Consider the following 17,071-nt stretch of genomic DNA (forward strand, 5'->3'; position numbering starts at 1 on the left):
TTTGATATTGACCACGGCAGGGCAGAGAACTGAAACTGGGTCAGCTCACATGATAAAAATAAAACATATACCAATTTCTCTGTATATGAGCTGTGGCAATCAAACATGAAAACACTCATTTCCCTTTTGTCAGCAGGGTTGTTTTATAAATAATTCTATTACATCAGGATAGACATTATTGGATCAGGCATTCTTCAGCTTTTCTATGTGATACCTTCTGCTTTAATCTCATTTCTTTCTCTCCTCCTGCATCACAATAATGAAAAAGAAAACAACGAACCATTACCTAACTGTGCTGACATTATGGAACCTATTAATACGATGGAAAAAAAAAAGAAAAACAACATATCCAAGAAAAAGCACAGAACTATCCTGCCGGCTCCGTGAAGTTAAAATTATTTTCTGTACCATTGCACTAATTATCCAAATCCAATGCGTGTGTCTAATAATGTTCCTGCAGCAGAAATAAAACTATAGTAGAGGGGCTTTGCTGGGAAATTTATACAATTCCAAGACATTGAGAAAATGGGTAAATTAATTGCAGGGTTCCTCTCTTGGTCCACCAGGGGGAGTGAGATTACAGTTCATTTTTGCTGCAGACATGAGAACACTTTGGAAGATTATTCCCGGCATGATATATAGATAAAATATCTGAAGCCTGGCAGTAAAACCTGGCCTATAAAATTGTGTTTAACTGCGAGATTTTTGTTGCAGTCTGTAAACTTGCTTGACATCCAGAACTAGAGATACCATAACTGAACCAAGGTTAGAACAGGTCAATCTGTCAGTTTCCTCCTGCAGGGGATTTTAGTCTCTAGCTATATAATATATACCCTCAGAAATAACTTGAATAGCTACAGGTTATTCAGCAAGGAAGGACTGCACCTCAGTCATGATAAGGGAACTTCTTTTAGTGGATAGGGGATTTATGGCTGGAGGTGGGTTTTAATGCTAATGGGTATAAGCAGTAGAGCCTCATCCTTTCATGGTCAACATTAGGAACGATTGGGACTGAAATGAAAGTTAGAATTGGAGTCTCTGCTGTTTTATATATTCTACATTTAGGCATTGCACCAATGGAGGCAACTGTTGTAATTCATGTTTTATCTTATGAGTCTTAAATCATTCTGATATTCAACCTTGCAACTTTTCCATTCCTCACATATCGTTTCATCTGATTCACTAGCCTTTGTAATTTTTGTTTGCCCTAAACACACAGTGCTCTAGGGGGTTCTCCAGCCTTGGTTGGACACTGGGAAAAGATTCCTCCAGGTGTACCAACCCCAACCCCTACAGGCCCAACCTATTCACTCAAGTCATCAGACTCTCCATATCCTCCAATGATTTGTTACATCAATCTTTCTCTCCACGAAGGTATCAGCCAACACATTCCACATCTTAAGCTGGCCATAGATGTTGAGATTTTTAAAAGATCAGATCCTGATTGTGAGACCATGATCTTCTCCGAACGATCGTACGATCGTACAAATTGACCATCAACTAAAAAGACCAATTTGCCAGGAAAACAAAGGGGATCTGCCTGCTTGGCCCTGCAAACATAGAAAGATTGCACTGGGACCGAGAAAGATTTTTTGACCTGGCCGATCAATTTCCTGACAGATGTCGGACGAAAAATCGTAAGATGTACGATCGTTCGAATCCCACTAACCGCACAATAATTTAGAAGGATCGGTCGGGCTTCCCTAAAATCAGTCGTTTGGCAAGAAGAATCGCCGCGTCTATGGGGAGCTTTAGACACCAAACCAAGAGTCCAAGAGCATCTGTTCCTGCATGTAATTTTCCAACAAGCATTTCAGACCCTGCACCTCTCTCTTCTCCAATGTTTTAGGGCAACTGACTGCAGGTAAATTGGCAATTAATAAATGACCCCTTGTATGTCTATCCAAACAAATACATCAGTCCCTTGCAACTTCATTCCATCAATTCATTAGTCGCTACATCTCCTTCATTTCCATTTCGACAATGTATTTTATTATTGCTACATTTGTTCTTATTATAGTTCTACAACCATACCCAGCTCAGCAGAGATTTTTGAAGGCTGAGTTTAATGGAACGGAAAGCTAGAGTTCCAGTGAGAGCTTGTAGAGAACCCTGGTTAACAGCAGAAAGCAAAAGGTCACAATAGATGTGTCAGGGAGTCTTGTCTATTCTTAGAATCCTCATATTTGGAGTTGTAGTGGGTTTTGCATCTTCTGCTCGGCATGACACTCTAGTTCTCACGGCAGTGTAATCTTAAACGCCCTCGTTTGTCTTACACAATTACCCTCTCTTCCTCTGAAGGCATCTGCCAAGGATCCATGCGCATTAAATACAGACAGAAACGTGCTTCCCCTAGAGGGCAACTCGTTTCTTTCCAAAATAAAGTAAATAATGGATCATATAAGAGAAAGTAAAAGTGACCCAGTTTAAACTTCAGCAACATTCTGAGGCTTTGACGAGATGAAATAAAACATTAGTTGCTTAGCATTTTGCTGAAACAGGCTGCAGGATCTAAAGGAAGGACTTTCTCTACTATTTTCTCTATATTGTGGGCCATGTTTCCCATGAGTGAGTGGAGTAAAAGTGGACACGAGTTTGCTTTCATGGAAACATCACTAAAGGAGCACTTTTGCTATGCCACAACAATGGTAGCTTTGAGTGGGCCCAACCCTTTGCACCTAATGATTGTGACTAAGGTGCAAGGCACAGTGAGCAGTAGGATGCGTAGAAGGTAAAAACTTTACACCAACTATTGACCAGAAGTCCAATTGCTATTGTTTCTACCTAGAATGTAGGTTTTTTGTTTTAGAAGGATCCCATCACCACAAGTTAATTGTGTCCATAGAGGCAACCTGTTAGGGGAACCTTGGAAATATCACCATGTCCAAGCTGATAGTTCCAGGGTTCCATAACATACAGTATATGCATACAATTCATTATTAATATCAATTCTGCAACTTTAAAATGTTTATTATAATTTACTCTGTATTTCTTTTGTAATGTAATTGCCTCCCTCCTAAAAGTGCAAATGCCATGGAACACTGTCAACACTGACCCCGACAACCCAGAAACAGATTGTGTGGATTCACTTTTATTATTATTATTATTATGATGATTATTATTATTACGACCATTTAACTACAGTTCATCTTCCATTCTAATTTATTTTTAAAATTAAATAAATAATGAAGACCAAGTGCAAATAGTATTACAATTCTCTTGTCTCTGCCATACTAGGAGAGGAGAGGGGTGAAATATATTGAAAATAGTCTGGTGAAGAAACAAGGTAGTTAAGGAAGAGAAAGGCAGAAGATACTGAACTCTTTCATACCAATCCACTGAGTCGTGCTAAAATCTTAATTTCAGCAATAACAGCAAAATAACAGATCTCTCGCTGAAACTTAGGAAGTTGAGCCCTTGCATTAAGGAACGTGGCTAAAAAAACAAAAATTCCGTACAAGACATAGGAAATCTCTGCATTAATTGGTTCCCTGTTGGGTCCAGTTTCAGCAATGATCATCAAGATCTGCAAGTAGGTCTGGAACGTTAAGTCTCCATTTCAGAAAATGATGGTAAACGAGTGAAATAAAAGAAAATATATAATATAAGAATACAATGAAGTCACAGAAGAGAAATGGGGATTGATCTGTTAAATAAATGTATGCAGATAAAAACAGTGGCAAGTAGATAAGCTTGTACGGCTCCTAGTAAATAGCAGCTAATAAAAACTCACCGAGAAGGAAAACAATTATTTGGAAACTCTATAAATCTCCAGTTAGATTAAGGCATAGAGGGACAGCTCTGCAGGATTCCAAGAGAAAAAACTTCCATTGATTTGCAATAAAACTGAGGACAGAGAAAGTGACTGGCGCTACCCCTATAGTGTATGAGCCGCTGAACACATAGCACTGGCACCCAGAGATGGCACCCAGTTATTAGGGTGGCACAGTGGGTCTTATATTGTATGTACCCTGTGTCTCCCAATAATGCTGACTACCGTGAATGTGATATTGACCTTAGATTGTAAGCTCCACTGGGCCAGTAAGTGACCATTTCTGCAAAGTGCTGTGGATTATGTTGGCGCTATATACAGGATAAAAATAAAATGGGTCCAGGATGCCACCCTATGGTTTCTACTCTAAGCAATACAAGGAGAGAGACAGGAATACCTGTTAACAGAGAGGTGCAATAGGCTTGTTGCTAAAAAAGGGAAGAATTTGGTTTTTCCAATAGAGGGACCAATAAATGGTCATTTTTGGAGGAGGGAGGGTAATGTGGCAGTGGGTTTATGATACAGCCATACTGAGTCTTCTATGGGTTTATTGCAGCGTAAGCTAGGAAACGTTTTTTCACCATATAAGGCCTCCAATCACAAGTTTCCAATGTCACGTCACCAAGTGGACAGGTGCATATATAACAAAGGGAAAATAATTTCCTATATAGATGGTAACATTGAAGAGAAAACTTTAAATGTGCAAGTGAAAACCCCAGAGCACACACTCCAGGTTTATTATGTATGGCTAGAGATGACAGGAGGGCCCTGATGCTCCTTAAAAAAAATTGATTGAAGATTTACACTTTCATTTGAGAACTTATGGGCCTGGTGTCCACACTGCGGAACAATTAATCTTTCCATCGCCACCTTATGGGACCAACAGTCCCGAGGAAACATGAACAAACTGAAGCATAATGACAGACTGAAGCATAATGACAACATCTCAAACAGATGGCAGCTTCCCAGAAAGGCACAATCAGTATGTTCCACAAGGGGCGATGAGCACAACGATAAAAAGCAATATTAGTCAGCCTGAGACAGTTTCATAGACAAAGGGGGTTAACGGGGAACGTAAGCCCTTCACTAATTTAAATGTAGGCCACTGTACTAATTGCTTATAGCTGGAGAATGTCTTAAACCGGTGGGGGTCCCCAACTTTTTTTACCCTTGAGCAACATTCAGGTGTAAAAAGAGTTGGGGAGCAACGTAAGAAACATAAGAAAAGAGTTCCTGGGGGTGCCAAATAAGTGATGTGATTGACAGTCGGTAGACACTATGTGGACTGACAGCCTCCAAGAGACTCAGTTTGGCAGTACACATGATTTTTATGCAAATAAAACTTGATTTTTATGCATAAATGTTTCACCTTCAAGATTTCCAATAGGCCTTCACTGGAGCTGCACAGCTTGTGTGGATGTTACTGGAATTCTGCCAGTCCTGCACTGGTGCAACAAATCCCTGGTGTGTGATATCATTTATAATGCATACACCAGCTCTATGCAGTTACATGAGACAAAAGGGTTAACTTACAACAGTAAGAAAATTGCAATTTCGGACGTAAATAGCCACGTGCTTCTCCTACAATGCAGCACTTTCCTCCTCAACCCCAGTATCATTATCATGAACATCATTGAATTCCCTGCAATTGTTATTTATAAAAGCAGTCTGTCTTCTCCTATTCTCTGCATTGCTAGTTGTGACTACTGAAACTATGCAGCCGTAGTCCAGCCTCAATTTCCCACATTACCTTGCACATTTCGGTGATTTTTCTTTACAGGTTTGTTAATCACCGTGCATAATCCTATTGGCTAAGTCTGAAATGCATAAGCTAAGCACCAAGCAAAGTTAGCGGTTATCTGCAGCACAGTGAAGCTGGGGGTATCATTGCTGAGTAGGTTCAATTCCAGCCAGAGCTCTATCTGCAAGGTCCATCAGGATATCAGGAAAACTCCCTCTGATGAAGTGCCAGAAAGAGGCATGAAACGCGTCAGGTGATTTAACATGTCATAGAGTAGGAGTACATCTGTAATAGATGCCTGTTTGTTGTTTTAACCATTCAAAATAAAGCTGGACAGTGATTTTTATCCCATGTGTGTGGAATGGCTTTCTCACCCACCAAACCCCCTACATATGATGTCCACTGGATGGAGACCAGTAAGAGGAAACCAACACACCATTAGGATTGGACACAATGGAAGAGTGGCTGCAGTATGGGCATGTGAGTTTCTTTTCTCTCAAAACTCCCGGTGGGCCCAGGAGTCAATGGGCCCTCCTGCTCATCCATTCATTTGGCTTTATGGGTCTGCATCATGGACATATCCCATTTTGGAAACAGAATGAAGAGTAGAAATGGAGAGAAGAAAATTATAGCATTGGGTCCTTTCAATTGCAAGCTCCACTGGGACAGGGGCTGAGGTGAATGATGAACATTCTGTAGAATATGTCTGTGCTATATAAATAAATGTAATATATATTAGGTCCAGCAGCAGACTAATAAAGTAATTGATTGGGTTACTGCAGGTAGGTCAGCGCCTTTGGGTTAAACAGCTCCTCTGGCTTTTATACCTGGGTTTGGATAACAATTCTCTATACAGAATTCCAATAAAAGAATTATACAGGCAGTTATGCTAAAATTAACGACCTTCATTTCCATGGAGTTTTGTTATATTGTTGTCGGCCAAAGATAAGTATTTACTGTAAGCAGAGAAAGGACATTGACCACTAGGAGAAAATCATTTCTGTGGTTTCTCCCCCTATAATAGTATAATTAGCGGTGTGCTGTTTCATTGTCTAAGCCATGGTTGAGAGGGAAGAAAGAAGGTGTCCTTGAACGTCCTTCAGCTTGTGAATGTGGTGCATGGTGCAGGCAGTGGATGTTCTGACTGCTGAGCCACAACTGCCACTAAACAATTTATGCAGCGTGAGGATGATATCTGAGGCTGGGGGGAAAAAACTCCATCTTTAGTGCGAGCTACCAAATGACTGTACGGATTGTGAGCCTAAAGGGAAATTAAGGACATGCTCTGCTTTCTAAATAATGGATCTTTCTGTAATTTGGATCTCCATAGCTTAAGTCTACTAGAAAATCCTGTAAACATTAAATAAACCCTATAGGCTGGTTTTGCTTCCAATAAGGATTAATTATATCTTAGTTGGGATCAAGTACAAGGCACAGGTATGGGACCTTTTATCTAGAATGCTCGGGACCAGGTATTTTTCGGATAATAGATATTTCCGTAATTTGGATCGTCATACCTTAAGTCTACAAGAAAATCATATAAACATGAAATAAACCCCATAGACTGGTTTTGCCTCCAATAAGGATTAATTATATCTTAGTTGGGATCAAGTACAAACTACTGTTTTATTATTACAGAGAAAAAGGAAATCATTTTTAACACTTTGGATTATTTGGATAAAATGGGGTATATGGGAGACGGCCTTACCATAGCGGGATAACGGGTTTTCGGATAAGGGATCCCATGCTTGTACACCAGAATCTATCATTTATATAGGGCTCATCTGTAAGTATTATCCTCTTAGAGGGCCTATTCTGCTTAAGAAGTTGAGGTAATGGATGATAATAACTTCCAGTAATAGGCAGGTATGTATTTTGGAACTGACTGTCAGTAATAGGCAGGTATGTATTTTGGAACTGACTGTCAGTAATAGGCAGGTATGTATTTTGGCTAGGGATGCACCAAATCCACTATTTTGGATTCGGCCGAACCCCCGAATCCTTCTCGAAAGATTCGGCTGAATACCGAACCAAATCCGAACCCTAGTTTGCATATTAGGGGCGGGAAGGGGAAAACATTTTTTACTTGCTTGTTTTGTGAGAAAAAGACAAGCAATTTCCTTCTCCGCCCCTAATGTGCATATACAAACTAGGATTTGGATTCGGTTAGGCTGGACAGAAGGATTCGGCCGAATCCGAATCCTGCTGAAAAAGGCCGAATCCTGGCCGAATCCCGAACCGAATCCTGGATTCGGTGAATCCCTAATTTTGGCAGTGAAAACGAATGGCAAACAAATACAGGTGCTGCAAACTTCATTTGTTAATTGTTCCCTTTAGCGTCTCCCATAGATTTTAGAATAAATAGCAACTAAATCGCTGCAGTTTAGATGCTCACCAAATATAAGGAGTGGTTCGTGTGAAATTGCATCTTAATATACGATTCAATATCAAAATTCGGGTTACTCACCGCGCTCCGTTGGCGGTTCGGGTGCTGCGCCCCAAACCCGTAGCTTGGGGAGAAATTATTGCACCACTATTCAGCTTTTTGTCGCGCACTCCACGAACTCCTCCAAGCAGTGTGGATTAAAATGCTTTATTTCACATAGAGTAACAAAAACAGCTTATGCGTTTCGTGTGTGTCCACACGTAATCATAGGGGTGGCTAAATACGAAACGCATAAGGTGTTTTTGTTACTCTATGTGAAATAAAGCATTTTAATATAATAACAATATGAACAGTGGCAGAAGTACCGGGGGTGTAGCAGCACTAGGGCGCTTGTGAACCCGGAACCCACGATCTCCACTTCTGGTGGGGGCCTGGCTCCATAGCCTGCACCCGGGCCCTGTGCCGAGTAGTTTCCGTTACTGAATATGAATTAATATAATATATAGTAGTAAAGATTCCATATCTGAGCAGCACTCAATGTAGCCACACGCCACATGGAACAGAGGGGAGCGCATTTCGCCCTCTATACAAAGTAGGGATGCACCGAATCCAGGATTCGGTTCGGGATTCGGCCAGGATTCTGCCTTTTTCAGCAGGATTCGGCCGAATCCTTCTGTCCAGCCGAACCGAATCCTAATTTGCATATGCAAATTAGGGGTGGGGAGGGAAATCGCGTGACTTTTTGTCAGAAAACAAGGAAGTAAAAAATGGTTTCACCTTCCCACCCCTAATTTGCATATGCAAATTAGGGTTCAGATTCGGTTCGTTATTCAGCCGAATCTTTAGCAAAGGATTTGGGGGTTCGGCCGAATCCAAAATGTGGATTAGGTGCATCCCAAGTACAAAGACAGGTGACTGAATACCTCAGGAAACCTTTACTCTGCTCTGTGGGACCATGAAGCAAGAATACTCCATAAATGCCTCATAACAGGCTGATAAAGGAAACATCAGGGAAGGCTGGACTGGGATTAAAATAGGCCCCGGCATTTTAAGTTGACAGAGGTCCGAACAGCTCCCCACCAGCCCAATAAATAGTGACTGTCTGTGGCACCGGAACCCACACACTGACAGGGCCTGCCTGTAACATAACATGTTCCATCGTATGACTTTCACAGTGAATGCAGCAAATGGCTGCTGGGAAATTGGAGGGAAACAGACTCCTCCATCCCTGTGATGTCATTGCACCTACTGGTGAAACAGAACAATGGCCTATAGCTGAGGGGATTTCGGGGATTTCTGTGCTTTGCCGAGGTATTAATCAGGAGCTGAGGGGGATTCAATGAGTTGGGGTGTAGCAGCCATTTTAGGCCTACATTTCAGAGGGAGAATCATTTACACTACACAATCGTAATAGAACAATTCCTCAGAGCAAAATGATGAGGTAACTTTTTTTCCTGAAAATATAATGAAAGCCGACAGGATTTACCGAATGCAATTATCTGCGTCCATCACAACTGACTGTAACAAATTCCGCGTTGCTACCAAGTAAAATACCGCCAATTATTCCAGGTACTACACACCAGAGTGTGACACACAGAACAAAACATAATTATCGGCCTATTAATTATCTGCGTCGCTGGGTTGTCGTGCTGCTAGTTACTGTCATGTCTCCTGGAAGAAAGAGGGGAGAGAAATGTAATGAGGGGGGGGGGGTGCGCTCTTCTACTAACTTAAAGGAGAAACAAACCACTTATTAAAAAAACCCTACCCTCCAACCCCACATAGAACCAGGGCCGCTCCGGCCATGAGGTAAGGCAAGAATCTTGTCTTAGGCGGCACAGAGCGGGCAGTTACCAGGGGAGGCAAAAAGCCACTTCTGGTAACCTTAAGGGCCAAATCTCGCCGTTTTTTAAGACGTAAATTTCGGCTCTTCTAGTGCAGCGCAATAGCACTCACTGCACTAGCGATGCGTCCCCGCAGCCCCCTCCTCGACCTGCTCCTAAGCTACAAGTTAGAAGCACGGAGCAGGAGGGGGGGTCAGCATCAGGGCTGCCATCTCAGGCAGCAGCCCCTGAAACACGCCTGCATAGACCCTCCCCCCCCCCCCAGCCTAGCTGCTACCCCAGGAAAATGCCCCTAACTTTTTACTTACCCCTCGGTGCAGATTTCAGCAGCTGTAAAACAGTAATTGGATCTTGTTAGGCCATCTTTTGAGTATCAGTGGCACTGCACATGCTCAGTGTGTTCTGAGCAGCTGTTGATAAGCTAAATAAGCTTAGGGGTTGTTAAAAATTATCAAAATATTAGCATATTTCTCCAGTTTTACTGTAGTTGCTATTGGTGACTGCACTTGTGCAACTTAGCACCTATAAATATATATCAGTCCTATTCAGGTTAGGACTGGTGCTAGTGGGACACCGGTAAAAAACCTGGTGGGCCAAGCTGGCCTGGACCCGCTCCCTGTGCTAAGCCGCTACCATAGCTTCCGACCTCCCTCCCTGGCCGTCCACATGCCTGCAAGAAAGAGAAGGTAGGCTCCGGCAGTGGCTGGGGCAGGGGGCGCTGCCCCTATTCTGTACAAAACGTGTTTCATTACAGAAAGATACATCACCCATTTCCCAAAGCTCTTCCATGTCTGTTTTTTATGGATGCACCAAACCCCGAATCCTTCACGTAAGATTTGGCTGAATACCAAACCGAATCTGAATTCTTATTTGCATATACAAATTAGGGGTGGGAAGGGGAAAACTAAAATGAGTTCAGCATTAGCCCTCCCCAATAGCAGCCATTCTGCACCGTTCACTGCTGGCAAATGTGATAATAAATACTGCAGGATTCCCCCGCTTTATTGATTACATGACCTGCTCAGTGCAATCACTTCCATTTCTTATAGGCTCCAAGGATGGAGGAAACGAAGTAACAGAAAGCGATCGCTGTAACAGTCTAGGTTTTTACGTTCACTTTGGTATCTGGGAGTGGTACAATGATACAATACCTTCTCTGTTTTTCTATTGATCATTTCCATTATTGCCTATTCACTGACCCAGGGCTGGAACTAGAGGTCAAAAATACAAATTAGTAGAGGGCACTCCAGCAACCAATAGGGTTTTTAAATAAATTCTCTCATACAATCTGCATGCTAGGTGCAAACAACCTAGGGGTACACCCACAGTCCATACACAAAGCTCAATACAATATATATTGGGTATGCACACTCAAAAAAAAAACATTTTTGCAAACAAAAGTATTTCAAGTCATAAAACATACATCAATCATTAATGGCCATTCAGTGTAATACATATACATCAGTATAAGCAGAATATATACATACCACCTAGCAATGTATTTTAAGGCAAAAAAAGGAAACCACCACAAGAGACGGATACACTTGCCAAAGATGAGAATACCCCAACGTTTCGGCACTATAGCCTTGGTCAAGGCTTCCTGCACTTCGGTGTTCGTGATGTCACATCCACCGACGCGCAGGAAGCACTCGAAAACGTAGCTCGTTAAGTGAAATGAAACAGGGTACTTATACCTTAGATAATTTGGTCGCACATCAGAATTCCCCTTGATAAAGGCTATAGTGCTGAAACGTTGCGGAATTCTCATCTTTGGCAAGTGTATCCGTGTTTTTGAAATATATTACTAGGTGGTATGTATATCTCTGCTGTTTGATGTATGTTTTATTACTTGAAATGTTTTTTCATACCTCCTTTTGTTTGCAAAAATTTTTTTTTTTGAGTGTGCATGCCCAATATATATTGTATAGGAACTAGAGGTCAGCAGAATAGGCACCCAATTTGTTGGGGGCGCAATTAAAAAGACAACTGAAAGACAAACTCCGCTTCTACTCTAGTCTTGGCTAAGTCCTTTGTAAGGAGCTACATTAAAGGTTTAATTTAGCTTTAAGTATGTTATGTCCTGTTCTTAGCAAATTTCAATTTGTTTCAATTGTTTAAAGATTTTAATTATTTTCCTCCCTTTCCAGCTTTCATATGGGGGTCACTGAGCAAAAAAAACTATCGTTCTGTGAGGTTACAATTTGATTGTTATTGCTACTTTTAATTTTATATATATATATATATATATATATATATATATATATATATATATATATATATATATATATATATATATGTCCATCCAACTTGTGTTTCCATTCAGGCTCTCTCTCCTATTCATCGTCCGCTCTCACATTCAAACCGCTGCCTGGTTACTAGGGTACATTTGACCCATAGATGAAGAGTCAATATTGTGTTTAGGAAGGCTAATTAAAATGACTTTCCAACTCAAGAACATATGGTCTAATTGATACAGCTCCAGTTCTGTACACAATGCCCCAGAATAGTATATATAGTGAATAAAGTAGCCCCTCTTGTAAAATATAAGGTTATTATAAGTTACCGAGGAGTTTCATGACCATATAAAAGTACGAGGCCGAAGGCCGAGTGTTTTTATACAGGTCATGGAACTTCGAGGTAACTTCTAATATCCTCATATTTTATAACAGGGGGTACTTTATTTATTATAATACACAAATTTCTGTAAGTCATGTGACAGAAATGACATCAGAACTCACCGTTTATAACTGATGACATCAGAACTCACCATTTATACGGATATAATTTACAAGATATTCATGGCTTTTGTGTATTATATGAATATAATGCTTATTTTATGTGCACTATAAATGCAGTGCCCAATAGGTGTTCTGTTAAATAGCTGTTTGATATAGAAAACCAAAATCCTATTTTATTCCCAGCTGATTGAATGGCGGTTATAGGTCTTGGCGGAAATTTTCTGTCGGCCGAAAGTGAAGTTAAGGGGAAATGCAACGCTGCGGCTCCTTTCCGCTCTTTCCTGCTGTTTTGAATGTTCGAGTGGTCAGCTCAAGCAAATGGACATAAGTAAAGCGGATATAAACATATGTATGGCCCTCTCATATTGCTCTGTACTGGAAAGATCACGGAAATGGAACAAAGTTTTTATTAAAGTAATATATTTACCTGTCATGCTCTCCATTAATTGCTGTTGGATAGTCAGTATGGAGCTATTATGGGAAAGTGTAAATGTTATGGGTACCCCCTGTATGCAGCTCTCAGGTAGAGAGTAGACCGTGACACTGTGCGCTATATACTAATCAAAAGGAATATAAAAACCCTCTTCAAATCCCTTGGCAACCTCAGATATTCTGTGTAAATCCTCCCTGTTACCAGGATACAGAAAAATGAAAATCCAGTCCTATTTAGGGAAAATGTTAGTACCCCGCACCTGAGAAAGCACAGTCTCGGCAGCGCCCGCAGAGACGTTTTACCACCGTACATGATGTTTGTGTCTGAGTTTGAAAAATCAATGTCTGGCACTGGGTTTTTTTTTGCTAAAATAGCAACAACTTCACTCCTAGTTCATGATGTCTCCAGTGCCAGGCTCTGACTCTCTCTCTTCCCATCGCTACACTGGGTCTTCCCACTTTATTATGGATTTAGGGCCATGGTACAAATCAAAGGGAACCATAATGACCTAAAAGTCCTTCACTACATAGAGAAACACATAAATCCTATTCCTGATACTATTAATAATGTTTATTATGGGTCATATTTATCAAAGGGAGAAATCTGAGCTTTCCACAGATCACCGGAGTCAAATTCCGCCACTCTCTGTTGATTTCTATGGGATTTTTTATAAAGGGGCGTTAACTAACAGTATAAACACAGTACTATCATTATATTTAATGCCCCAAAACACAAAAAGTGTAAACGTATTGTCAGTGTCATATTTAATGCCGCAGAAGCCACAGCAGCATAAACACAGTGTCAATGTAATGGTTAATGCCCCACAAGCCATAGCAGTATATAGAGTAAGTCCCCAAGTGTCATATTTAATGTCACCAGAACTCATAGCAGTATTATCAAAGTCCCAATGTCATGTTTAATATCACCAGAACTCACAGCAGCATAAACACAGTGCTAATATTCTATTTAATGTCCCAGAAGCCACAGCAGCATAAACACAGTGCCAATGTAATGTTTAATGCCCCACAAGCCATAGCAGTATTTAGAGTAAGTCCCCAAGTGTCATATTTAATGTCACCAGAACTCATAGCAGTATTATCAAAGTCCCAATGTCATGTTTAATATCACCAGAACTCACAGCAGCATAAACACAGTGCGAACATTCTATTTAATGCCCCAGAAGCCACAGCAGCATAAACACAGTGCCAATGTAATGTCTAATGTCACCAGAACTCACAGCAGCATAAATGCAGTGCTAACGTCATATTTAATGACCCCAGAACCTACAACAATATAAACTCACTGCCATCATCATCATGTCTAAATACAGTATAAACACATTTTTAATGCCATCTTTAATGCCCCAGAATCAACAACAGTAGAAATGAAGTGCCAATGTCATATTTAATGCCAAAAGAACCCACGGCAGTATAAATGCAGTGCCATTGTCATGTTTACTGTCAGAACTAACAGCACCTGTGCCAATGTCATGTTTAATGCCCCCAGAAAACATAGCAGTAGAAACACAGTGCTAACATTGAATTTAATGGCTCCAGAACCCACAACGATATAAACTCAGTTCCATCAACATTTTTAATGCCCTAAAACGCAGTATAAACACATTTCCAATGTCATGTTTGATGTACACAGGACCCACAGCAGCATAAACACATTTCCAATGTCATGGTTAATGCCTCTAGATCCCCCAGCAGCATAAATGCAGTACCATCATCTTGTTTACTGTCAGAACCAACAGCAACAGTGCCAATGCCATTTTTAATATCACCAGAACTCACAGCAGCATAAACACAGTGCGAACATTCTATGTAATGCCCCAGAGGCCACAGCAGCATACACACAGTGCCAATGTAATGTTTAATGCCCCACAAGCCATAGCAGTATAAACAAAGTCACAGCAGTGTCCCCAAGTGTCATATTTAATGTCACCAGAACTCATAGCAGTATTATCAAAAGTCCCAATTATCAAAGTCCCAATGTCATGTTTAATATCACCAGAACTCACAGCAGCATAAACACAGTGCTAACATTCTATTTAATGCCCCAGAGGCCACAGTAGCATAAACACAGTGCCAATGTAATGTTTAATGCCCCACAAGCCATAGCAGTATAAACAAAGTCACAGCAGTATAAATGCAGTACCATTGTCATGTTTACGGTCAGAACCCACAGCAACAGTAACGTAACTAGGTGGGGGAGGGCCCTGGTGCGGGCCATGCAGCCGGGGCCCCCCCCTACCCCCCTTCACGTCGATTTTCTTTGTGGCTACAGTGGGGTGCGATCTGCCGGGGGGGCCCTGCAGGGTTGCGGACCCTGGTGCAATTGCACCCTCTGCTCCCCTGGTAGTTACGCCACTGCACAGCAACAGTGCCAATGTCACGTTTAATGCCCCCAGAACACAATGCAGTAGAAATGCAGTCCCAACTTAATGTTAATGTGCTATAACACATGAAGTGCAAGTCTCACTGTAATATAAATGGATCCTATATCTCATCTGCTCCCCTGACTCATATTGTATTTAGCACATTGTACAGCTGCTGCCTGCCTTACAAAAGCTGTCCTCCAAATCTTATAAACAAGCTATCATCGTAATCATCATTTATTTATTTATTATGCTCCAACGACTTGAGCAGAGCATTACATTAACGCTCAGAACATATTTCCAAAAGCCCCTTATATCATAATTGCTCCTTTTTTTTTCTTCTTTTAGAGACAGACATTAATGTTAGCTCAAAAAGCCTGACTGCAATCCGCATAAATCTGCAGTGATCATTGCAGCAAGGCTGGTAGAAATCATGTTCGACAGCGGTAATTCAGCATTTTGATCTGTCTATATCCACCTAGCACATCTCTGGTGTCTGGGAGACATGAAATCAATACATGACTCCCCTCCCTTTAATAGGAAACACTCAGAATTCACCTTTCTACTCATCAGAATTTCCATTAACGCCCTAAAAATCCAAAGCCGCTATATCAAGTATCACAAAGGGGAACTTTGACTTCATAGTAAAAGTAAAAGTGACCTGTTTGAGAATATGTTTGACTATTATCATTAAACTGGTATAGGATCTAGTATCCAGAAAGCTTGGGACTTGTGGTTTTCTAGATAAGGGAAGTTTAAGTAATTTGGATAACTATACCTTAAACGGGTGGTTCGCTTTTAAGGAAGGAAACTTCGGGCGACTGAAAATCCTTCGACTTCGAATATCGAAGTCGAAGGATTTTGCGCAAAAAGTTCGATTGAACGTTCGAAGGAATAATCCATCGATCGAAGGATTAAATCGGGTTTTTTAATCCAACGATCGAAGGATTATCCTTCGACAAAAAAAACTTAGCCAAGCCTATGGGGACCTTCCCCATAGGCTAACATTGGGTTCGGTAGCTTTTAGGTGGCGAACTAGGGGGTCGAAGTTTTTTCTGAAAGAGACAGTACTTCGACTATCGAATGGTCGAATAGTCGAATGCTTTTTAGTTCGAATCCTTCTATTCGAAGTCGAAGGTCGAAGTAGCCCATTCGATGGTCGAAGTAGCCCAAAAAACACTTCGAAATGCGAAGTTTTTTTACTTCGAATCCTTCACTTGAGCTTGGTGAATTGGCCCCTAAGTGATTAAAATGGGCTCTATAGGAGATGGGCTTCCTGTAATTCAGAGCTTTCTGGATATTGGGTTTCCAGATAAGGGTTCCTATACCTGTACTGTATCGCTTCTCTTTCCTATGACCTTTCTCTGTTTAATTCACAATTTTGACATTAAAGGATGTCGTTTTTATCATAATGGTTTTTTGGGTGAACTTTTAGGTTCTGCACCTCTGGAGTCTGACATTTAAACAGGAATCAAATCGCTGGGGTAACGGCATTTCAGACTAGAAGAGAAATAAACAATTTCAAAGAATACTAATGAAATACAAGTTGCATTGAATCCATGTGCCAGGGGGTTGGGGTCACTGACCCTATGCTCAAAAGCAATTTAAATTCCAGGTGGAAAACTGGCTGAAACGTAATAAACAACAAAAGAAGAAATGAAGAACAACTGTTAATAAGTTTAGGTCACCACACTCTGTAACAAAGGGACATTTGAATACAATTAGAGTTATACTTTTTCTTTCATTATTATGCAAAATTGGGGTTTGGGTGGAGGTC

The sequence above is a fragment of the Xenopus laevis genome, chromosome 9_10S (genome assembly GCF_017654675.1).
Source record: "Xenopus laevis strain J_2021 chromosome 9_10S, Xenopus_laevis_v10.1, whole genome shotgun sequence".
NCBI classification, from domain to species: Eukaryota; Metazoa; Chordata; class Amphibia; order Anura; family Pipidae; genus Xenopus; species Xenopus laevis.